Here is a 23,779-nt window from a genome sequence, read left to right as displayed (position 1 = left end):
GCATTCTCAAACCTAACTTTAGGCATGAGCAGATATGCCAGCCACAGAATGGTGTGGATGCATGTGTCTACCTATTAGCATTTAGGTATGTAAATGCAAGTATTACACTTCTCCCTCTGTATTCACGGTTTTGATTATTCACGTTTTTTAGCTTGCTGGCTCCTCCCCCCAAACTACGTCAGCTTGCATAGAGAAATCACTGATTCCATGCATTTACAGAGAAAATCACTGATTACTAGCACATTCTTCACCGTGTTTTGCCTCTCCTTCAGGAACAGGCCAGGTCTCTCACCATGTTATTTGTGGTTTTACTATATTCACAACTAGCTGATGAACCGGCGTTGCACGGGTATTTAATTATAGCAATAACACAGTAAATGGATTCAAATAAAGATACTTTATAGTGGTGAATGAAATTATATTTTTACAGCTTTATAAAAAGTACAATAATCAAATTATAATGCGAAATATTTGACAAAATGAATACAATACAACAAACACAAAACTTGATTATAAACAACATTTTTAGTTTCACCTCCAGGAGCAAGAACATATAAATTCTTGGGTGAAGAGACCCCCAGAACATATAACCCCAGGTAGTGAGGGATCTGCATACCAAGTTTCAATCAAATCGGTCAAGCCGTTTATTATTTACTGTGAGAATGGCAGCTGTGTATAATTTTTCCATTGACATGAATGGGTGAAATCTGATTTTCTGTTTGTAGCTCCGCCCACATGTGCAGGTGGGCCGCGAGACTCCCAGAACATATCACCCCAGGTAGTGAGGGATATGCATACCATGTTTCGTTGAAATCGGTCAAGCCGTTTTTGAAGTACGGTGAGAATGGCAGCTTTTTACTATTTTTCCATTGACATGGATGGGTGAAATCTGATGTTTTGTTTGTAAATCCGCCCACGTGTGCAGGTGTGCCGAGAGACCCCCAGAACATATCACCCCAGGTAGTTGGAATTACTGTGAGAATGGCAGCTTTTCACATTTTTTCCATTGACATGAATGGGTGAAATATGATTTTATGTTTGTAGCTGCGCCCACGTGTGCATGTGGGCCGCGATACCCCCAGAACATATCATCCCAGGTAGTGAGGGATCTGCATACCAAGTTTCGTTCAAATAGGTCAAGCCGTTTGTGAATTACTGTGAGAAAGGCAGCTTTTTACATTTTTTCCATTGACATGAATGTGTGAAATATGATTTTATGTTTGTAGCTCCGCCCACATGTGCATGTGGGCCGCGATACCCCCAGAACATATCATCCCAGGTAGTGAGGGATCTGCATACCAAGTTTCGTTCAAATCGGTCAAGCCGTTTTTGCGTGATCGCGGCACATACACACATACATACACACATACATATCTCCGATTTTATATATATAGATTGTTTTTAATAGAAAACAGCGAATAACATATGAAAAAGTTTTTCGTGGTTTTTCTGTATTTGCAGTTCTGTTAATCCCCTATCACAGCGAATACGGAGGGAGAAGTGAATATAAAACTGTGCCTCACTGATAGGCCCAACCCTGGCCTCCCATACCCCTCCCCTGGCCACACCCCTTAGGAGATTAATGCTTTAGAAATTAGATGTGCTCTTTATAGAATAGGATGTAGCATAGGCAGCGGAACACTGTTTTGTTTTCTGTGTCCAGGATGAAGCGGATCATATTGTGATCACTGCTTCCCAGCGTCCCTTCTTCTTCTACACCTTGCGCCGGTCCTCGTAGTCCATTTAGAATTAAGTCCAGAATTGCATTTCCTCTCGTATTTTCCTTGACAATTTGTTCCAGGAAGCAATCACCTACAGCATCCAGGTTGAAGCGGATCATATTGTGATCACCTACAGCATCCAGGTTGAAGCGGATCATATTGTGATCACTGCTTCCCAGCGTCCCTTCTACTTCTACACCTTGCGTCGGTCCTCGTATTGCATTTCCTCTCATATTTTCCTTGACAATTTGTTCCAGGAAGCAATCGCCTACAGCATCCAGGTTGAAGTGGATCATATTGTGATCACTGCTTCCCAGCGTCCCTTCTACTTCTACACCTTGCATCGGTCCTCGTATTCCATTTAGAATTAAGCCCAGAATTGCATTTCCTCTTGTATTTTCCTTGACAATTTGTTCCAGGAAGCAATCGCCTACAGAATCCAGGAAACTGGTCTCCTTACCGCAGTTGGAGGTGCCTAGGTTCCAGTCTATCCCCGGATAATTGAAGTCACCCATGATAACTGTGTTTCCTCCCTTGCAGTTGCGTTTAATCTCATCCATCATCTCTCCATCAATTTCTTCGGACTACCCAGGGGGTCGGTAGTAGATCCTGGAATTTTAGCCCATAGAGACTCTACCTTATTTTTTGTTTCCGGCGTGTTCTCTCCAGTAGACTCAATTCCCTCTGATGTATAGGGCAATACCCCCACCTTTTTGACCTAGTCTTTCTCTGCGGTATAGGCTTGTATCCCGGTAGCACAGTGTCCCAGATGTTTTCCTCTTTCCACCATGTTTCCATGCCACCGATGATGTCAAGATTATCTTTTAGTGCCATAGCTTCTAATTCCCCTATCTTATTTCATAGGCAACTTGTGTTTGTGTACATACACTTGAGCTTGTGGCCTGTTACTTTCTTGCAATTCCTTCCCTCTTGTGTCCCTTTTGATCCATCAGGATTTCTGTCTTGCCTATGATCTCGTGAGTTTTCCCACTATCTTCCTGCAGGGTATCCTCTGGGTATACTGGTTCCTGAACCATTGACTCTTGGTCGACTGTCGGATTTCCCCTTCTTCCTAGTCTAAAAACTTCTCAATTTCTCTCTTGATGTTGCTTGCAAGTAGCTTCGTTCCGTCTCCGTTAAGGTGGAGTCCATCCTTCCCGAATAGCTTGCTTTTCCCCCCCAGAATGTTGTCCAGTTGCACTTGAAGAGGAATCCTTCTTCCTCACACCAGCGCCTCATCCACACGTTGACTGCTTGCAGCTCTGTCTGCCTCTTCTCGTTGGCCCTGAGTACCATCAGAATCTCTGAGAACGCTACCCTCTGCATTCTGGTCTTCAGTTTCCCTCCTAGCATCCAGAACTGGTCCATCAGTCTTTCCCTGCTGTAGTTCCTGTTGCTCACGTTGTTCGTCTTCAAATGGATCACCACCTTTGTATCTTCCTCTTCCACGCTGTCGATGATCCTTTCACACTATATCTTCTACCTTGGCTCCTGGTAGGCAAGTCAGCAGCCGATCCTGTCTTCCTCCCGCTATGTGGCTGTCGACATGACAATTGCTGTCCTCTCTGACTTTTCTTGCCTCTCTAGCCGCAGGTCCGTGTCCCTGGTGTATGACCATCTCTCCAGCCGTAGGTCCGTATCCTCTGTGCACTTCCATTTTCCCTCATCCTGGCATTGGCTTGCACCAGACTCATCTTCTTGTGGGTTCCCTCCACTGTTTCCTGATCTCGCTGCCGTTTCACCCATTTCTTCCTTGTGGTTGTTCTCCAGGTGGTCCTCGATGAACTTCTCTAACTCCTGGACTTCTTCCTCAATGGTTTCCTCTGTCTTGACATTCTCTGCCTCTCTGTCCTCCTCCTCCATTGCTCGAAGTGCTTCTAGTTCCAGTATTCTGGCTTCCAGGAGTGTGCCTTATTTCTTCAGGCTCTCCAGTTCCTCGCATTGAGTGCATACATAAGACCGCCTCCCAGAGGCGAGGTAGTCATACATATGGCAGACAGTGCATAAAACTGGGTAGCTCAACTTCCTGCTTCTGTCTGCTGCTTCCTTTGCGGTCTACTTGCCGGTCTGCTGTCTGAAGTGGCCCTGTTTCCTTATGCAGCATCCTTGGTGATATTGTGAGATCCCTCACCTGATTTTAAACCTGCTACCCTTGCATGCCCGTTGTTTGTATCCGCTGTGGTTGTCCTCTGTGTCTGCTGTGGTTGTCCTGCTCTCCTTGCAGTGACTCGTCCCTTCTTAAGGCCCTCCGCAAAGGCACTCTCGCTAAGGCGAGCGACTTTATAACATTTGCCTTTGAGGCGCGCCGAATGGCTAAACACCATTGGCTCCTTCCCTTTTAAGGGGGAGCTCCAGTGGATGATGTCAGCGGTGGGCGGAGCTAACTCATGCCGCTGCCCCTTGTTCTCTCTGCTTTCTTCTGTTCTTTCTTCCCCCTCTTCTCTCTCTCACCTGCTTTCCTCCCCTGCAATCTCCTTCTGCCTCCTGCTCATCTGCCCAAGCCTTTAGTTTGCTGTTGGTTCCTCCCCTTTTAAGGGGGAGCTCCGGGGATAATGTCAGGGGAAGGCTAACTCTTGCCACTGCCCCTTGCTCTCTGATTCCTTCTGCTCTTTCTCCCCCTCTTCTCTCTTGTGTTTGCCTGCTTTCTTCCCCTGTAATCGCCATAGAAAGGTGATATACAAAGAATCTTATGATAATAATTAATAATCTTTTACTTATCTGATCAGGCGTTCAAGATCTAATAACGAGACCGAGACCTAACACACAAAACTTTAAACCATTATTTTGCTACCTTCCTTCTTGTTTTTCCCTCTTTTTGTACTCTCTCTTGAACTAAAAATTGTAACTTCTCCCCGCTATCCCCATGTCTCATGTTTGTCTTAGAGTTAAAAATTTGTGTATTACCCTGTTAGTTTCACAACCTATGTTTTTATAAAGCTGTACATCGCTTAGTTAATTGAATAAGCGATTTATCAAATATTAATAAAAACTTGAAACACACAAACACAGTTTTGTTTTCACTAAAGGCCTGGAAGTAGACTTTATTGGATATTAAGAACATAACAACATAAGAACAGCCATACTGGGCCAGACTAATGGTCCATCTAGTCCAGTTTCCTGCTTCCAACAGTGGTGAATCCAGGTCACAGTACCTGTCAGAAATGCAAATGTTGCTGATCCAAGGGAAGCAGAGACTTCCCCCATGTCTGTCTCAATAGCATACTATGGACTTTTTTCCCAGGAACTTGTCCAAATCTTTCTTGAACTCAGCTATGTTAATCGCTGTAACCATATCCTCTGGCAATGAGATTCAGAGCATTAATGGCTGTTAGAAATGTTTAGTCGCCTACAAATGTATATTATTCCATTAAATGAGAGCATATGTCTACACCTAGAAAATGTAAGGTCATGCACCTCGGCAGCAGGAATCCATGCAAAACTTACACACTAAATGGTGAAACCTTAGTTAGGACCAAGGCGGAACGTGATTTGGGGGTGATCATTAGCGAAGACATGAAGACTGCCAATCAAGTGGAGAAGGCTTCATCAAAGGCAAGACAAATGATGGGTTGCATCCGAAGAAGTTTTATCAGCCGGAAGCCCGAAGTTGTAATGCCATTGTACAGATCCATGGTGAGGCCTCATCTGGAGTATTGTGTACAATTCTGGAGGCCACATTACCAAAAGGATGTGCTGAGAGTTGAGTCAGTTCAAAGAATGGCCACCAAAATGGTCTCGGGACTCAAAGACCTCCCGTATGAAGAAAGGCTGAATAAATTGCAGCTATATTCACTTGAAGAACGTAGAGAGAGAGGAGACATGATAAGAGACGTTTAAATATATCACCGGCCGTATTGAGGTGGAAGATGATATCTTCTTTTTTAAAGGCCCCTCTGCCACAAGAGGCCATCCGCTGAAAATCAGGGGTGGGAAATTTCATGGCGACACCAGGAAGTTCTTCTTCACCGAAAGGGTGGTCGATCGTTGGAATGAACTTCCACCTCAGGTGATTCAGGCCAGCAGCGTGAAGGATTTTAAAAGGAAATGGGATACACATGTGGGATCTCTAGGGGGGTAAATTCAAGGGGGTAGGGTTGTTGGAGTGGGCAGACTTGATGGGCTGTGGCCCTTTTCTGCCATCATCTTCTATGTTTCTATGTTTCTATAGGCGGGGATTGTGAGAGGAGCTGCTGCGGCACCTTTAAACTTAAAAATAATTCCGGCAAGGGACTAAGGGAGCCGGCCAGACCGCGGGAAGGGGAGGGGAAGGGGACATGCTGCTGCTGCTTCTGTTGCACAGGGACGTGGAGGGGGAGGGAATGCTGCTGCGGCTTCTGCACAGGGAAGTGGGGGGTAGGAAAATGCTGCTGCTGCACAGGGAAGTGGGGTGGGGGGAGGGAAATGCTGCACAGAGAAATGGAGGTGGAGGGAATGCTGCTGCTATGGCTGCTGCACAGGGAAGTGGGGGAAGGGAAATGCTTCTGCTGCACAGGGAAGTGGGGTGGGGGGGAGGGAATGCTGCTGCTATGGCTGCTGCACAGGGAAGTGGGGTGGGGGGATGGAAATACTGCTGCACAGGGAAGTTGGGTGGGGGAGGGAAATGCTGCTGCACATGGATATAGAGGGGGAGTGAATGCTGCTGCAGCTGCTGCACAGGGAAGTGGGGGAAGGAAATGCTTCTGTACAGGGAAGTGGGGTGGGGGAAATGATGCTGCACAGGGAAAAGGAGGGGGAGGGAATGCTGCTGCTGCTGCTGCACAGAGAAGTGGGGGAGAGGGAAATGCTGCTGCTGCATAGGGGGCAGGGAGAGAGAGACAGATAGATAGAAAGAAAGACAGACAGACAGCGGGAGGGAGGGAGAAAGAAAGACAGCGGGAGGGAGACAGAAAGAAAGGGAGAGAGACAGAAAGACAGACAGACAAAGGGGGCCAGGGAGAGAGACAGACAGAAAGAAAGATGGCGGGAGAGAGAGAGGCAGAAAGAAAGAGACGGGTAGGAAGAGAGACAGAAAGAAAGAAAGACAGACAGATACATATATTTTAGCACCCGTTAATGTAACGGGCTTAAAGACTAGATTGTAAATATAGTATGTTAAATAGCACCACTCTCAGTACAGATACCTGTGTCACTCCATTATTTACCCTCCTCCTTTGAGAAAAATACCATTTAACCCTACTCTCTGTTTTATGACCAATAACCAATTCCTAAAACTCCTATCGCGTGACTCTTTAATCTTCTAAGGAACTTTGAGAAAAGCTTTCTGAAAATCTAGATACACTACACAGTGGCTTAGAGAGGGTAGGGATGCCTGGGGCGGTGGTGCCTTCCTCAGAGATCCCTCCCCCTGCCATACTCGCTGCTGGCGAAGATTTAAAGAGGTAAGGGGCGGAGAGGTGCTGACGATCCCACCAAGATGGCACCCGGGGTGGTCCACCCTCCACCACCCTCCTTACTACACTACTGACACTACATCAACTAGCTAATTTTTATCCAAGTGTTTACACTTCTCCCTCTGTATTTGCAGTTTCAGTAATCAAGGTTTTGATTATTTGCGGTTTTTAGCTTGCTGGCTCCTCCCCACAAATTACATCAGCTTGCATAGAGAAATCGCTAATTCCAAGCGTTCACAGAGAAAATTGCTGATTCCCAGCATTTTCTTAACCGTGTTTTGCCTCTCCTTCAGGAACAGGCCAGGTCTCCCACCATGTTATTCGCAGTTTCACCATATTCACAATGGTTTTTAATAGAAAACTGACAGTAAAATGAAAAAGTTATTTGCGATTTTTCTGTATTTGCGGTTCTGTTAATCCCCTATCACAGCGAATACGGAGAGAGAAGTGTATTCAAAAGAAATCAAGCAAAGTGGTGAGGCAAGACCAGTATGGTAGCGAGGGTGAGAGGCACCAATGATAGTGGTGCCCCCTTCCCCACCCTCATCTCTGCCCCCCTCTTTCCCTGATTCCATCTTCCATGTGCAACCCCCACTCTTTCCCTTCCCCGTACCTCTAGTTGACTCTGACCACGTCGGCTCTCCCTCTGACGTCACTTCATATGTACAGCACCCAGAAGTGGACGTCAGCGGGAGAGCTGACGGGATTGCGAAGAACACATTGTCGATCGCCATAAACAACTTGAACTAGAGGTATGGGGAAAAGGCAGGGGGCGTAGATGAGGAGGTGTGGTGCCAGTGCCATAACCAACAGGGCACCTGGGATGAACCGCTCCACTCCCCCTCTTACTATGCCACTGGCCAAGACCTCCCTTGGCTGAACCCATGCTGACTGTTCCATTAAGCCTTATTTGTCTGTGTGTTCCATAATTCTATTTTTTAAAATAGTATTTTCCACTATTTTACCTGGCACTGGTCAGGCTTACCAGTCTATAATTTCCTGGATCACCCCTGGAACCCTTTTTAAAAATCAGCGCAACATTGGCCACACTACAAGCTCCAGATACTACAGACAATTTTAGGTTACAGATCACTAACAACAGATCAGCAAGTTCATGTTTGAGTTCTTTCAGTACCCTGGGATGTATACCATACTCTTCATGTTATAACATTTTATTGAAGGAGGCAAGTAAATATACAATAATATAATACAGAGATATTCATTACAAGTAATTTCACAACTCTGATACTTTCATACATATATTCTATCATTCCTCCCCCCCCAAAATTTTTTTATATGACCTACCCTATCCCACCCTTTCATCCCCCTTCCTATTCCCACCACCCCCTCCTCCCGGATGGAAGGTGACACAGATTGCCAGGTATTGTCAATTTAGCTCAGTATATCCTCCAGGTTCACTGAGATTTCTTTCAGTTCTTCCACATCATCACTCGTGGAAATCAATCACAGTTCAGGTAGATCTCTTACATTTTCTTCCGTAAAGATTGAAGGAAAGAATGAATTCAGTCTCTCCACTATGGCCTTATCCTCCTTGAGTGCCCATTTTTCTTCCTGATCCAGCAGTCCCATATATTCCAACACAGGGTTTCTGCTTCTGCTATACCTGAAAAAGTTGTTTCTATGAGTTTTTTTTGCCTCTTTGGCAAGTTTCTCCTCATATTCTCTTTTAGCCTTCTTTATCAATGCTTTGCACCTAACTTGCCAGTGCTTTATGTTGCTTCTTGTTTTCTTCATTTGGATCCTTTTTCCAATCTTTCAAAGATGTTCTGTAGGCTCTGAAGAAAGTTAGACAGCAGGTATCATTTTAAGGGCCTTTTGCCCATTGAGGCCAATTTTTACACTTTAAAAAATATATATTTTTTAAAATATATATTTTTTAAAAGATGACAGATTCAAAATAAAATAAGTTAACTGCTTTGATAGAGAGAGATGCTCCCATTCTTATTTCTAAGCTGCTGCTAGGTGGAGCCCTTGTCCCTGGAGCCAGGGGGCGATCCAGCTCCAGGTTTTCACTCTTCTTTTTTTCTCCCTCCCTCCCTTCGTGCCCGGCTCTCTGCTCAGTCTCTCTCCCGTCAGCAGCCACCGAGCACTGCTCTAGCATCAGTCTCGCTTGCTTTCCCTCTAGAGCGACCCGTAGTTTTTTCTTTCTTTCTTTTCATTTTTAGCCTTTTAGTAATTGTTTCCTCACCCTTCTCGGTTCCTTTCCGTTATTAATTTATCTTCTTCATTCTGGCGCGGGTGCCTTCTCTCGCTCCCCTCCTGGATGTGGGCGGCTGATTGAAAATAATCCCTCTTATTAAAGGGGGGGAGACGGTGATCGGGGACTGCAGGAGCTCTCTCTCTGCCTCTTCAGAGTTGGGGAGGCGAGGATTTGCAATGCACGGACGCACATGCCTGTCTTTCATTCCCATGCATCTTTCAGGCTCTCTCTCTGGTGATGTTACCCGGAGCACCTTTCTCTCGGCAAAGCACAGGCAGCAAGGAGAATAAACGCCTGGAGAGCGGGTATCTTGCTCGCCTTGCAACTTAACCCTTGGAGGGGATTGCACGTCGTGGAAAGAGATCTAGCAGGGAGAAAAACCACCCGGAATATATTTTAAAAAAGGGAGCAAACCTTTTACGATGCTTACTTATTCTTCCTGGGAGTAGCAGACGGCAACACTGGATACAAAAGAAAAATCCGAGCTGTGTGCGGTGGACTTTGTTTGGTCTATAAAACATTGCTTTTGTGCTTGAGGGGGAGGAGGAGGATCATGCAGTGACTGCAGCAATATTAAGAGCCGGTGTCTGCTGGAGAAATAATAACCTTGCTGAAGTAGTGGAACGGAGGAGCTCATTTCTGTAATCCGTCGGTTCTATTTTGGAAAGGGAATACGAAGAGGAGGGGAGGGAAAGAGGGCTTTGGAGGAGACTATGTAGCGGGAGCGACGAGGAAGAAAGAAGACTTTTTTTCCCTCCCCTCCCCCCTCTTTTTTTTTTTTTCTCAATGATTTTTGAAATTGTGTGGTCTCTCTGCTTGGGCTCTAGCCGGCTCCTCGCATCCTTCTCCATGGCAGGCGGGCAAGCGGCGGCTGCTGCTCGCTGCAGGTTGCTGAGCCGCTGACGGGACTCGTGTGCGAAAGAAGAGGAGGTTTTGCAAAAGGTAAACGCGATTGCGAAGCCTGCGGCGGGCTCAGCCGCTCGGCGATCTGCTTTGCTCATTTTGGGTGATTTTGACAGCCACGGGCTTCTTTTTGTTTTCCCAGCTTTCCCCTAGATCGCGTCTGAGACCGCCGAAGTAGCAGTTCCCCCCTCCCTCCCCCACCCCAAAAAAGCGCGCTGCATGCCTCAGCCACAGCACTTAGGTGCGATTTGTACCAAGAAATGAAAGGAAAAATAGAGGAGCACGGAAGGAGGGAGGGACACTGCAGATTTAGACCTGGATTTGCAGGGATAGAGTTAACCCTCCGCCCCCTCCAACAACCCTATACCTTAACGTCGGGTGCTAGGGTAACCTGGGTCCTCTTTTCTTTTTATGTAGGGGTTAGGTGCTCTGCTGTGGACCCTCTCTTTTCATGGGAGCAAGTATTCTTGAAGGACTGCAGGGATGGGTAATAAGCAAAAGCGGTTGAAACAAAAAAATAAAGGAAAAGTGGATTCCTCTGTAATCAGAAAGTGTGACCGTCCTGTGTATTCGGTGTTTAACTCTTGAGATTGTGCCCTGTCCCCCCCCTAAAAAGCTTTCTGGTGCCTGCTTTATTGTTCTCCCCCGTTTGTCCCGGTCTTATTATGCAGGATGCAAGAAGATGGTCCATGCACCTATCATTCAGCCTTGTGTCACTACAGAGCTGCAGCTGCTCGTCTCACTACAGTAGATATTAAGAGATTAGGGAAGGGGGAGGGAAGGTGTTTGAATAACATCTTGAGTCTCTCCGGGTTACAGGTAGGTGTAGGCAGATGCTCTCATTTAATGGAAATAATATACATTTGTAGGTGACTAAACGTTTCTAACAGCCATTAAAGCTGCAGTTGGAAAGCTGTGTGTTTTTCTTTCTTTTTCTATTTTTTTTTCTTATTCCTTAGTCTGGATTTCAGAGCCCCCCCCCCCCCTTGACTGGTTCTCTGTGCATATATGTGTTTTGGTATATATGGACATTCTGTGTACCCGATTTAAGGAGTGAGAAACAAAACAAATTATCTCCAGGGTGCTTGCTGTATTAACGACCCCCCAACCTCCTGCCCAGAAAGCTTGAAAGACCGTGAAAGCAATCCGTGATGAGATTGCATAAAAAATTGTATATGTGTGTGTGTGGATTTTTTTTTTCCTGCCCTTTTTGCTGGGAATTCTGTCTGACCTGCTGCTGTAAGGCGTTTGGCTGTCAGCATGAATAGCTTGGGTTGGGGGGGTGGGGGGTTCCAGGCAATTTGAATTTTGAAGCTTCCTTCCCTTTTCCCTATTAGAATAGCATGTAGCTCTGCCGCTGCAAATCACTGATGAGGAGATAACAGGCATGCCATCACAGAGGAAGCATTTGCGTGTTGTTTTCCAGGATAGAATTTGCTTGGAGAAACTCAGAATGGATTACTGTGAGTGCAGTCTACCGGACAACCCATTCTGCTGTTCTGTTTTCTATTTTATTAGGTGGGGGATACAGCTATTGTAGATCATAGTTGCAAAAGCCAGCGTTTCAGTTTTGGGATCATTGTGCTACTTTGTCGGTGGCAGTTCAAGAATCTGTAAACAGAGGGAAAATGGATCACAGCTATAGCCAAAACAACTGCTGTCTGTTCTATTTACTTTCCCATTTAGCCTACTCATTATGAAGTATTTGCATTCTTGCACACCCTGTTTGGTACTACAGAGCCAGCTGCTGGGGAAGAGTGAATGGCTCCCAGATAGAAATAAAAATATATGCATAGAGATAGCCACAGACTGCAGGAAGGGGGCTGGACAAACAAGTTGCTTATCTTTGCTCTGTGAGAAAGATCTCTCTGGCTTAGCAGAGAGGATTTTGTATGGAATTGCTTCTGGAATGAAATCAGCCTTCATTGATTCAGAGTCCTCGATGCTCTTGTCAACATTCAGTGGCCATGATGATAGCTTGGGAGTGCATCATTGGAGTTATGGAGCCTTCTTGTTTAGCTCTGGTAGTGTTGTCTGGCTAGGGAAGGTCTGACTTGGCCAGTGCTTTGTGCAATTTGCTAAACAATCCTTTCGGGTTCTACCCCATGTTCTTCCTTTCGATTTGTTAATGCACTGCGTTTTAGATCTGAGTGGTTGGATGTGTGCTCTCGTTCCTGAGGGCTAACTACTGGAATGTGCCATTTCAACGTGTCTAGTATCAACTCAGGCCTTTTTGGATTGTGTGTGTGTTTTAGTGATGTTGTAATTAATTAACCGATGTCTTACTTTCATAGGATTTTACATTGAGAATAAATTAGTCCTTTTTTCGGGGGTGGGGGGGGGAGTGTCTGGAAATTGATGATTTCAAACTGCTAAACATGCTCCAGAACCCAGTTTCTGTTGAAATCTATATTTTGCTTGGCTTTCATGTTGAAAATATCGTAAAGGAAGTGCAAATAAAACCATTTGGAAAACTTTATCACAAAACTGTTATAGTTTACTCAATCTGCTTTCAGAATAGCATGAAAAAGGGGCCTGTGTGATCCAAATGGCAAAGAACCCCCCTACATTAGACACTGCTATTTCATACAGACAGTCAAGAGATTTTCACTTAGGTTGTCAAGAAATAATTTGTGTGGCAAGGCAAGGGGAGGAACCGGTTATGTTCCTACAGTGGAACAGAAAATACCTTAACAGGCTTGCTTTTGTCATATTTTCTTTGCAAGCGTGTCGTGCTTTGAAAAGATGGCAAACAACAACAGTCTTTCATTTATCTTCTCTGTGAAAGTAGAACAGATAGTGGCATTGCAGTTCTTCGCCACCTTCCTTTGCCATTGTGAAATTCACCTTGACCTGAAGGCAGCAGGCAGAATAGGCGAGTAGCACAACTTTTGTTTCTGTGAATATTTAGCTGATAGGAAAGCTTGATGTCATGCCTTCACGTTGGTTCTGACGGTATTTTTAGTGATGTAGAGCCCAGGGCCGGCACAATGGTACTTGATGCCTTAGGCAGAGTTTCAGTCTTAATGCCCCCCACTCAAATTTCAGGCCTCTAATCTGTCCTTAACCCTCCCTCACAGACAGCATGCTTTTAAATATTAAATTTTGTTGCTGTCGCAAGTGTGCATATCTCACACACAAATAATGAGCAGATTCCAAAAGTCATTTATCTAGATAAACAGGCAATTTGGAAAAGCAATTTGAAAACTGCCCACCCTTCATACAGATTAAAGTAGGTATTGATGGTTCCTTCAGCTTGTGTGGCTGACAGATCTTTTTGTTTTGCTTTTGACGGTGGTTGGACCGGCCCTGGTGGAAAATTTTATTTGTAATTTTTTTTAAACTTAGGCAGCCAAGTTGTGTTGTTGACCACCTGATGTTCATCAAATAACCACTGCCACATGCTGCATACCTGTGCCAGGCAGTAAAAGGGTGGCAGAACGTGAGCACCGCAGTTTTCTGATAACCTAGGGCAGTGTTTCTCAACTCGGTCAGGTTTCTGGATATCCACAATAAATACGCAAAAACTTGATTTACATACACTTGTCTCCATTATATGTAAATTTGTTTCATATATATTCATTGTGGATATCCTGAAAACCTGGCTGGCAAGGGGGTACCCTAGGACTGAGTTGAGAAACACTGACCTAGAGAACCGTCAAGTTCTCCTGCCAGATCAGGTCTTCTCAGGTCAGAACTTGGAGCAAGGTTACTGAAGTGTTACCCAATTCCACCCCCACCCCCCCTTTATGAAGCTTTTTATCACTGGCTGCAGTGGTAAAAGCTTCAGCGCTCATTGAATTCTTATGAGCATTGGATCTAATATCACCATGGCTAAAGCAGCTTCATAAAGGGGAGGGGGAGGGTAGAATTAGGTAACACTTCAATAACCTTGCTCCAAATTCTGACCTGTCAGGAAAGGGCACACCCTACCTTGGTATATGGTTAAAGGGAATTTTTAGCTGAAATGTCCACAAAACTGAATATTGCTAAGCTTTCCATTTCACTGAATGCAAGTTAATGAATTTGTGAAAAGTCCAGCAAATATACTTGGTCTGAAGCACAGATTATTATTATTATTATTATTGTAAATGCGGTTGACATTCAGTGCAATTTAATTGGCCAGAAACAGCTCTTGGCCGGTGAAATCGTCTGTTCAGGGTTAAGTGTTAATTTTTAGCAGCACTTAACTGGTCAGGGCTGCTGAAAATAACTGACTAGAGCAGAACTGAAAAAAAGGCTATTTTGGGACATTCCAGGAGTGGAGTCAACACTAGGCCGATTAAGTGCATGAAAATCAGTCCTATATACGGTAATCCATACCTGGTTAAGTGCTGATATCACATGTAATCAGCTGTTAGTCAGCTCCAGAAACCTGAAGAATCAATGCTGGTGCCCGGACATGGCTTGGCATTGAATTTCTAGGTTTAATGCTGGCATCGGTCAGCAAAGCACTGATCATTGCCAGCTGACTCCATTGTTATTATTAATAATCTATTTATTTAAATTTAGCTCACATCTTTCCAGTAGTAGACCAAGGTGAGTTACATTCAGATACACTAGGTATTTCTCTGTCTGCCGAGGGCTTGCAATTTAAGTTTACACCCGAGGTAATGGAGGGTTAAGTGACTTGGTTAAAGATCACCAGGTGCCGCAGTGGGATTTGAACAGAGCTTTCCTGGTTGTCAGTCTAGTACCCTTGAACCACTGTCATCAGGTTTCCTTGCTGAAGACCATTATATAAATATGGGCCGTGTGAATGTTTTCTTGTAACTTGAGAATAGCTTGATCCTACCTAGTCTAAATGCTTCCGAAATTGCTGAATGCTGCTCAGTCAAAATTATAGATGGGCCATTTTATACATGAGCATTGTATGGACCTTCCACTGATTGGAGTTACCATGCTTCTTAGAAAGCATCTGGGTACCATTCCATTTTGGATGCACTAAGGCCCCCTTTTATCAAGCCGTGTTAGGGGTTTTTATCATTGGCCGCTGCGATAAAAGCTTCAACGCTCATAGGAATTCTATGACCATTGGAGCTTTTACCGCATTGGCTGACGATGAATAAAAACCCTAATTTAGTTTGATAAAAGGGGGGGGAGGTCTAAATTTGAATTGAAACACATAGTGCAGCTGCAGTGGCTGATATTTACAGACTGCCTAGATTAGGGGTGTCAAAGTCCCTCCTCGAAGGCCGCAATCCCAGTTGGGTTTTCAGGATTTTCTCAATGAATATGCATGAGATCTATTAGCATACAATGAAAGCAGTGCATGCAAATAGATCTCATGCATATTCATTGGGGAAATCCTGAAAGCCCAACTGGATTGCGGCCCTCGAAGAGGGACTTTGACATACCTGGCCTAGATAAAGGGGGACCAGTGACTGCCTTATATTTCTCCATGCCTGAAAGATTTCCTTCCCCTCTACATCTGCATCAGCCTCAAGAAGAGCCCCTTCTCCCCCCCCCAAATATAGTTGTAAAAAAAAAAAACCCCACAACGTATACTTTAAAGAAATAAATGACTATCCAGGCAAGAGGGTAGGCTTGGACAGGGAGGATAGCAAGTTTTCCTGTGGCCACTTAGGAATAGATTTATTTATTTATTTTTAATTTATATAATTTCCTGGCTAAAATGTCATTCAGAATGGTTTATAAAATCACCCCCCCCAAAAAAAAACAATAAAAGAGAGAGAATAAAACAATGCTTCCTACAAAATATATTTAGACATAAGCTTCAAATAGGCTAACCCGGAAATGTAAAAAAAAAAAAAGTTTTTAACTTTCTACTAAATACCATGAGCTTTGTTTCTAACCTCAAATCCAGAGGGAGTTTATTCCATTAACTCTGAACCTAAAACTCTAAAAGCTTTTAATTGCCACCCTACCTTTCTTATAATACCAGTACTAGGAATTTGAAGTAAATTAACCCTGACTCAAATGTAAAGCACAATTTGGGATATAAGAAAGAAACCTTTCTTACTGTTTTGATACTCTACAGTTGAATATAGATCTACAGGTTCTTTATACAGAAAACTTTATTTTGATTTTATGTACTTGAACTGCTCCCTGTACTTTTCAAAATACTCAATAAAAATTATTGAACTAAAAAAAAAAAGAAAGAAAGAAATTTCTTTTTCAGATATCTTGGTTTCTGAAATTGTATAACCTTAAAAATTATGCTGAAGAGTTTAAACTGGGCCTTTTTTTTTTCTAATAGGGAGCCAATGTGATTGAGCCAATAGAGGACTTGCACTGTTTAGGGAAAGGGAACGTGGACTTGTATACTGCCTTTTTGTAGCTTTGACATTTCAAAGCTGATGTTCAAAGTGGTGGGCATTGGAGGATTAGGTGGCTTGCCCAGGGTCACAAGGGACAGCACTGGGATTTGGTCTCGCAACCTCTGGGTACAGAGGCAGCGGCTCAACCAGTGAGCCACAGCCCTTCCCCCCCGATAATGCTCTCGCAGCTGTATTTATTAGAAGGCACTCCCATATCTCATTATCTGCTAACATGCATTAATGTGTGTTATTTATTCCGGGTACTTGTTTTATGCAGTAGGACCTCTTTACAATGTTGGTGAGTAGCTTAGTGGTCTGAGCACCCTACTTGACATTCAGGGGTGCCTGGTTTGATCTTGGGCAAGTCACTTAACCTTCTGTTGCCTCAGATACAAAAATTAGATTGTGAGCTCTCCAGGGACAGGACAATACCTAATATGCCTGAATTTAACTTATCTTGAGCTACTCCTGAAAAAGGTGTGAGCAAAATTCAAATATATTTTAAAAAATTGCATGATTGGGCTGATAGTACTACTACTACCATCCATTCAGTTGTGTCCGACCCTTGGATACTCTGTAGGTCAGTCCTCGCCATGCTTCCCTGTTTCCCACAGCTTCTTTCTATTGCTTGATGTTCATTCCCATGTCATTCTTGATGGTATCCAGCCAATGGGCCTTTGGCCTCCCCTGCTTCCTTTTACCAGTCATAAACTGTTATTAAGATGGATTTAGGGAAATCTACAGCTTATTTCTAGGATTAGTAGCATAAAATCTGTTTTATTCTCTTGGGATCTTGCTAGGTGCTTGTAACCTGGATTGGCCACGTTTGCAAACAGATTGCTGGGCTTGATGGACTTCAGTCTAACTCAGTAAGGCAACTCTTATGTTCTTATGATACTAAATTAATACTTTGCTGCTAGCATATAAAATAGAAATTCAGCCTCATTCTCCCTTCCATTGAGTTACTGCCTGCCTCAGCTTGGCCCTGGCGAGCAGATCCAGTTCTGTTTTTTGGCCCCTTGCGTATGTGGACTTATCCTACCTTTCCTATAGGAATGACATCTGTAGCCTTGGTTCCAATGGGGCAGAACAAGGCCTGGGCCGCGTAGCAACCCTGTCCTTCTCAGACTTCTGGAAACGTTGTAAGCCGAACAAGTATTAGTGAGAAGCAGCACGCTGTTAAAATATAAACCCAGAGTCCAATGAAAATAATGAGCAGCATGGTGCTAATGATGTGTGCAGAAGAGACTAACCTTTTCCTGTACGAGCTGGATGCAAAATATTTAGGTTAACATGGTAACAATAGCATTCGCGTCCAAATAGCTCTGTGTTCCGCTGCACAACAATGAAACCATGTACGTGGAGTCCTGCAACAACTGCTCATTTTTTGTTCTCCCTAATTGTTCACCCGAATTGGGTGTGTTTTCAACTATGCCACTAGTTAACCTCCTCCCCCCCCCCCCGAAATATTAAGTAGCAAGTACAGCCCTGCGGTTAGTATTGTCAGCTTACAGTGCCGTTTGCAAGTCCCGTGGAGGCTGTGTGTGTTTGCTATTCAGCACAGCTCCAGAAACTCACTATTAGACTAAGCCTGTGAAAGTAGAGGAGGGACAGAACCTGCGGTTTGATGTTCTGCTTGGGTGGGCAACTTGAATACAAAATGCACTGCAATGACAGCTGACGCTGTTTCAATGGTTCACTGTCAACTCTGCTCTTTAGTGACCCCTCCCCCCTTCACTCAAAGCTGTTCCAAAAGTGGCTGGAGAAATCCTTATAACCATTTTCCTGGCTTAACCTCTGCTGCTGTCAGAAACTAAAGGGTATTTCTAGATTACATAAAATTTTCTAATCTACCCTCCCTCCCCCCATACACACTTTTGCAGAGTCCTCTTGCTATATTTGTTGGCATTAAAAGTGCCATTCTGTCTGTTCAGCTGGGGCCGATTTCCTCTCTATTACAGCAGAGAGGCCCTTTCTTAAACTCTCCCCCTCTTTTATTAAGGTGCGCTATGCTTTTTAGCGTGCAGTAAATATTAGCACGCGTTAAATGCTAACGCATGCATGTTATCCTATGGACGCGTTTGCACTTAGCGCACCTTGTAAAAGAGCGCCTCTGTAAAGTAAGGCATTTGAATTGGTGTGATCCTCTTTAACCCAGAACAGCAGCACGACGTATCATGGATTTATTTATACATATGGATAAAGGAATGAAAATGGAACTGAATGGAAGGGACCTATAGCATGGAGATATAGCATGGAACATCTCAACTTTTTAATTTCTACATCCAGGTCTAGTGCCAGACAGCTCGGTGTTGCTGAAAGAATGGGATTCACCTGTTCTGGGAAGAGGAAGGGAATTGCTAGAGACCATGTCTTTGGAAATCTTCTCATCAATATCTGTTTGGAACCATGGTTATATCAACTGGCATATGACTGATTTCATTTTCTGCTTTCTCCCTTCTCTCCTTTGTCCCCCCTTCTTCTTACTACTTTCCTTTTTACCTGTCTTTTTTTCTCTTCCCAACCAAAAGGTTGACCCTAAGTACTCCACAGAAATAAAACATCTGATAAAACCAAAGAAGATGATCAAGATGCAGGCTTTATTGAAAGTTCAATCCAATAATCCACAAAAAGAAATATCTAGGACCCAAACCGATGGCTTCTCCCGCTATTGAGAACTGTGCAGAGTTTTGCCAAGAGTCGCTTTTAGCCTCTGATCCACGAATCTCTGTACCGGGACCTTTAGGAAGACAGTTTTGTCGAAACATGGACCTTGTTGGGTCCACAGTCCACAATGGTTTGGGTCCTAGATATTTTTTTTCGTGGATTATTGGATTGAACTTTTAATAAAGCTTGCATCTTGATCATCTTCTCCACTGTGTCTTTAGTTTTATCATATTTATTCTCTTCCCATTTTTTCTTTTTTTTAATTATAACTTCTTTTTCTTTCCCTAAACTCTTTATTTGGCAAACCACTTAGTGGCACCCTATGCAATTGGCGATATAATATAATACAACATGTTGTAGTTTGAATGTTTAAAGCATTGACGGAAAGTCATTTCACTAACGCTATTGGACTGACTCAGTTGTAATATCTGTAGGGTTGATATTGAACTGGCGGCAGTGGCATTGTTCCTGGATCTTTAATGCCAGGCCCGGGCACTGGCGTTGAATACCTGGGCTTATGCAGCTGGCTATCTTTTATGTGGGCAAGTTCGATATTCTGTAGTAGTAGAAAAGTCGGAATGGTTTAAATTAGAGAATGACACGCGGACAAATTTTTCCCCATCCCCACGGGAACTCATTTTCCTGTCCTGTATCCGCAGATTCTTTTCCTGCCCCTGCCCTGTTCCTGCAAGCTCTTTTCTCATCCGTACAAGCCTCAAACACTTTAAAATCATAAGGGTTCGAGGCTTGTGTGATTAAGACAGAGCTTACAGGAATGGGACAGAGACAGCGACAAAAGTCATCGGGATGGGATGGTGAAATTTAGTTCCTGTGGGGACGGGGACATATTTGTCCCTGTGTCATTCTCTAGTTTAAATTTCAACCAACCATTGGGATGTACATATAGAAGAAATCTTCAAGTACTATGTATGTGTTTACATTGAGTCTTTTTTTGTTATAATAGTCACTTATGATCATTTCTTGTATAATAATTGTTTTTTAAATATGTTTTTTAATAGAATTACTGAGACCCCTGAGGCAGGTTCATATATGAGCCAAAACACAGACCTTGTTGGGTCCTTTGGTCATAATCCAATTAAGACTACTTGAAGATCTCTTCTTTTTGTACATCCCAATGGTTGGTTGACGTTTAACCCATTCCCACTTTGCTTCTACTACAGTTTTCCTTTTGTGGGTTGGTGGTTCCATTTTGTTTTGCTTTGTGAGTTCGATATTCACTGTTTAAGCAATACCGTATAAATATAGGACTGAATTCTAAGCAGTCTGATCTTAAGCAGTTACGTGCTGAATATTGACACTTAACTGCCGACTCCACCTATGGACCACCCAAAAAATAGCCAGCTTTGAGTTTCATGGTCTGTGGTGATATTCAGCAGCATTAACTGGTTAAGTGCCACTGCATATTAGCCCTAAGCAAGCAATTTAACTGGCCAGGAGCCATTTCTGGCTGGCTAAAATTGCTTTAATATAAATCCCTATATATGTTTTGTTCTGCCCTTCAATTGTATTCACAGGGAAGACTTGTTTCTCAGTGGAAAGGGTGTCCTCCTTGAAAGCCGCCACTGTAACTCCTGCCTGTTTGTTTGGTCAGAGTCTCAGAGTTCTCTCTTTTCCTTGGTGCTGCTTTCATATTTGGGAAGTGGCTGCAGGTGCACTGCAGTCGTCTTTTGGTCCGTGGAGAGGGGCCTGGTGTTTTAGCACATGCTCTAATTAGCACAGCGCCTGTGTACTGTTGACCTTGCCTATTGAAACTAACCCCTTAAGGAGACAGAACGCTGGAAATTAGTATGCTGCGGACATGGCGTTTTTATTATTTGACATTATTAAGCAAGCTCGGCGTGTTTCTTTTTTTTGACACATTTAATCAAATGTGTGATCTTATCTTGGCAATATAACCCGCTGGGCTGCAGATAGTGAGGTTTTGGAAATGAAATTTGTTTAGAGCCTTCGTACAGACATTTATTCAGCAGGATCTTTCTTAAATAATAAATGACAGTAAAGAGAGCAATGTAGAGGGTTTTTTATTCCCTAGTGCAGGGGTGGGTGGTGGTGTGGAAAAGGTGCAGGCAGAGTGAAAGGTCCACAGAAAAAGAAATTTAATGTCTTATGGTATTCTTAAAAATATTGTACAAATACAGCTTAATCATAAACAGATCTGTGATTGCTGTACAAAAAAGTACCTTCTGTTTTAGCTGGTTTTGAAGTAATATTATGAGAGCAGGGGTTCACAACCAAATTTTTGGGACACCTGGGTGGTTAGATTTTTTTCAGGCTATCTACTATGAATGTGCATGGGATAAGCTTGCTTGCATTATCTCCATTGTATGCAAATCTAATCCATGCATATTCATTGTGGGGATCCTGAAAACCTGACTCACTGGGCGAGTCCCAAGGACTGGGTTGAGAACCCCCTGTGATAGATGCATCTTCTTCATAGCACTTACCCCTCTTCTATTAAACTGTGCAGCTCTCTGCACTAAAAACTGCTAGCGCAGCTTAATAGAAGAGGGGGTTAGATTTACACAAACCCAAGGAGTGGACTAGGCCAATACAGTTTCTAACCACCATCATGGCGGAAAGTTTTTATAAAGGAATTGTTATGCAGATGTGTGTAAAATGACTCTCATAAAATTACCTTTCTGTACAAGTACTTGCTATGGTAAGTAGGCATGCATTTGTATCTGACTCGGTTGTAGGCATGGTTGGGGGAAGAACATGGGCGGAGTTTCAAAGTGGCCAAGTCCACTTTCCATAGGTACAAAACTTAGGCCCGGATTTTCTAAACAGCGCCAATAGGTGGTTTTCAAGGTGCCTACTGGCGCTTAAAAAATCAGCGCCGGAATTGTAGGCATTTTATGGCACCTAACGCTGGAAGTGGCGTTAAGGTCGACGTCGGAAATGTAGGCCTGGAAAACCCTGGCCTACATTTCCGGTGTGTAACTTTGCCAGAGGCACGATTCTCTACCCAGTGCCATTGCATGATTGACATACGATTGGCTGCCACTTTTAAGGCGGCTACTGACAACGGCACCGGTTAGAGAATCCGGCCCTTAGAAATATAAGCCCACTTGGCACAGAGAAAATACTAAACTAAACTAAACCTTAAGTTTATATACCGCATCATCTCCACGGATGTGGAGCTCGGCACGGTTCACAAGAACTTAAAATATAGGAAGAGAAGGGAAATAAAAGGTTTACATGAACTTATATATAGAAGAGAAGAGTAAGGGGGGATAGAATTACATTTTAGTGAAAAGCCAGGTTTTCAGTTGGTTGCGGAATAATTGGAGGGAGCCCAGGTTCCGCAGCGGGGTAGTAAAGTCGTTCCAAAGACCTGTGATTCTGAAGAGAAGGGATTTTCCCAGTTTGCCTGCATAGCGAATACCGTGTAGAGAGGGGAAGGATAGCTTATACCTGCATATATTACCTGTAAACCACTTTGGTTGTAACACAGAAAGATAGTATATCAAATCCACGACCCTTTTCCCCTTATGCACGCAGGTTATAAAATATACACTTATTCGTGTACTTCATCAGCATACAGTATACTATCTCCCAAGCTGGTGTGAATATGCAAAGGTGGTTTGAAAAATTTTGTTAAAAAGCAAGTTAAACATAACTCCTCTTTTAGTAACGCATAGCGCGGGTTTTAGCAGCGGCAGTAACTGCTCAGACGCTCGTAGGAATTCTGTGAGCATCGGAGCAGTTACCGCCACTGCCGGCACTAAAACCCGCGCTATGCGTTACTAAAAGAGGGGGGGATCGTTTCCATTTGCAAAGGTGCGCTAAGCGTTTTAGCGCGGATTTAGCACGCGCTAAATCAACGCGTGCGCTAACCGCTAACACATCCATAGAACAACATGCACGCGTTGGCATTTAGCACGTGTTTAGCGCACGCTAATTTTTAGCACACGCTATAAAGCTTAACGTACCTTTGTAAAAGAGGCGGTTAGTCCTTTACGAAAAAGCTGGAAACTCGCTGGACTAAATGTATATTCCTCAATTTTAACTTGCTTTTTTTTTTTTTTTTTTTTACCAAACTTTTCAAACCACCTTCGTATAGATGGTGTATACTGTATGCTGATGAAGTACATGAATACACCATCTTATTTTAGCTGTGAGTTCTGATTGCTTTTGTGCTTGTGCAAAGACGCATATGCATGCTGATCAGATGCAGTTGGTATGGGTGGTACATCAACTTTAATAAACATAAACATGCACTTTTATAAAGTAATCCTCAACTATTTAGCCTCACGATCAGATAAAATTACTTTCCACATGATTAAGTGTACTGTAAATAAGGGGCTTTTGCCATGTTTTTAGAAGCTGTGGAAGATGAAGACTGTGTAGTTGCAGTGTGATCCTTTTCTAGGAGGGAGCTTTTGGCCCATGAGGGAAGCGGCTGTTATTTACACTTAGCTGCATTTTCGTCTCAGAGACATTAAAATGACATTTCAAAGCATATCTTTGGCTGAGCTGTCCGAAGTGATTGTAAGAATTTCCTCCAAATGTTGGTGCTGCATAAAATGCACAGTCGCTGATTAAAGTGGAGGCTGAGCTTCTTTGAGAGCAGTT

The 23,779-nt window shown here is 43.6% G+C and overlaps 1 protein-coding gene across 22 annotated transcripts in view; it reads left to right on the top strand.

Moving 5' to 3' along the window:
* ADGRL3 (adhesion G protein-coupled receptor L3) overlaps positions 1–23,779 on the top strand; it is a 1,804,713-nt gene that overhangs the window by 52,810 nt on the left and 1,728,124 nt on the right. For 3 of the 22 annotated variants that reach the window (XM_033915144.1, XM_033915174.1, XM_033915019.1), the window contains exon 1: positions 9,200–10,274. The exons of 17 other annotated variants lie outside the window; for them this stretch is intronic. The gene's annotated coding sequence lies outside the window, so the exon portion shown is untranslated. Of the gene's footprint in view, positions 1–9,198; positions 10,275–23,779 lie in introns of those variants that run through there. 2 more of the 22 variants (XM_033915165.1, XM_033915155.1) reach the window with 2 other exon arrangements.

The sequence above is a fragment of the Geotrypetes seraphini genome, chromosome 1, assembly GCF_902459505.1.
Source record: "Geotrypetes seraphini chromosome 1, aGeoSer1.1, whole genome shotgun sequence".
Lineage (NCBI taxonomy): Eukaryota > Metazoa > Chordata > Amphibia > Gymnophiona > Dermophiidae > Geotrypetes > Geotrypetes seraphini.
This window is presented reverse-complemented; position numbering and strand designations above follow the sequence as displayed.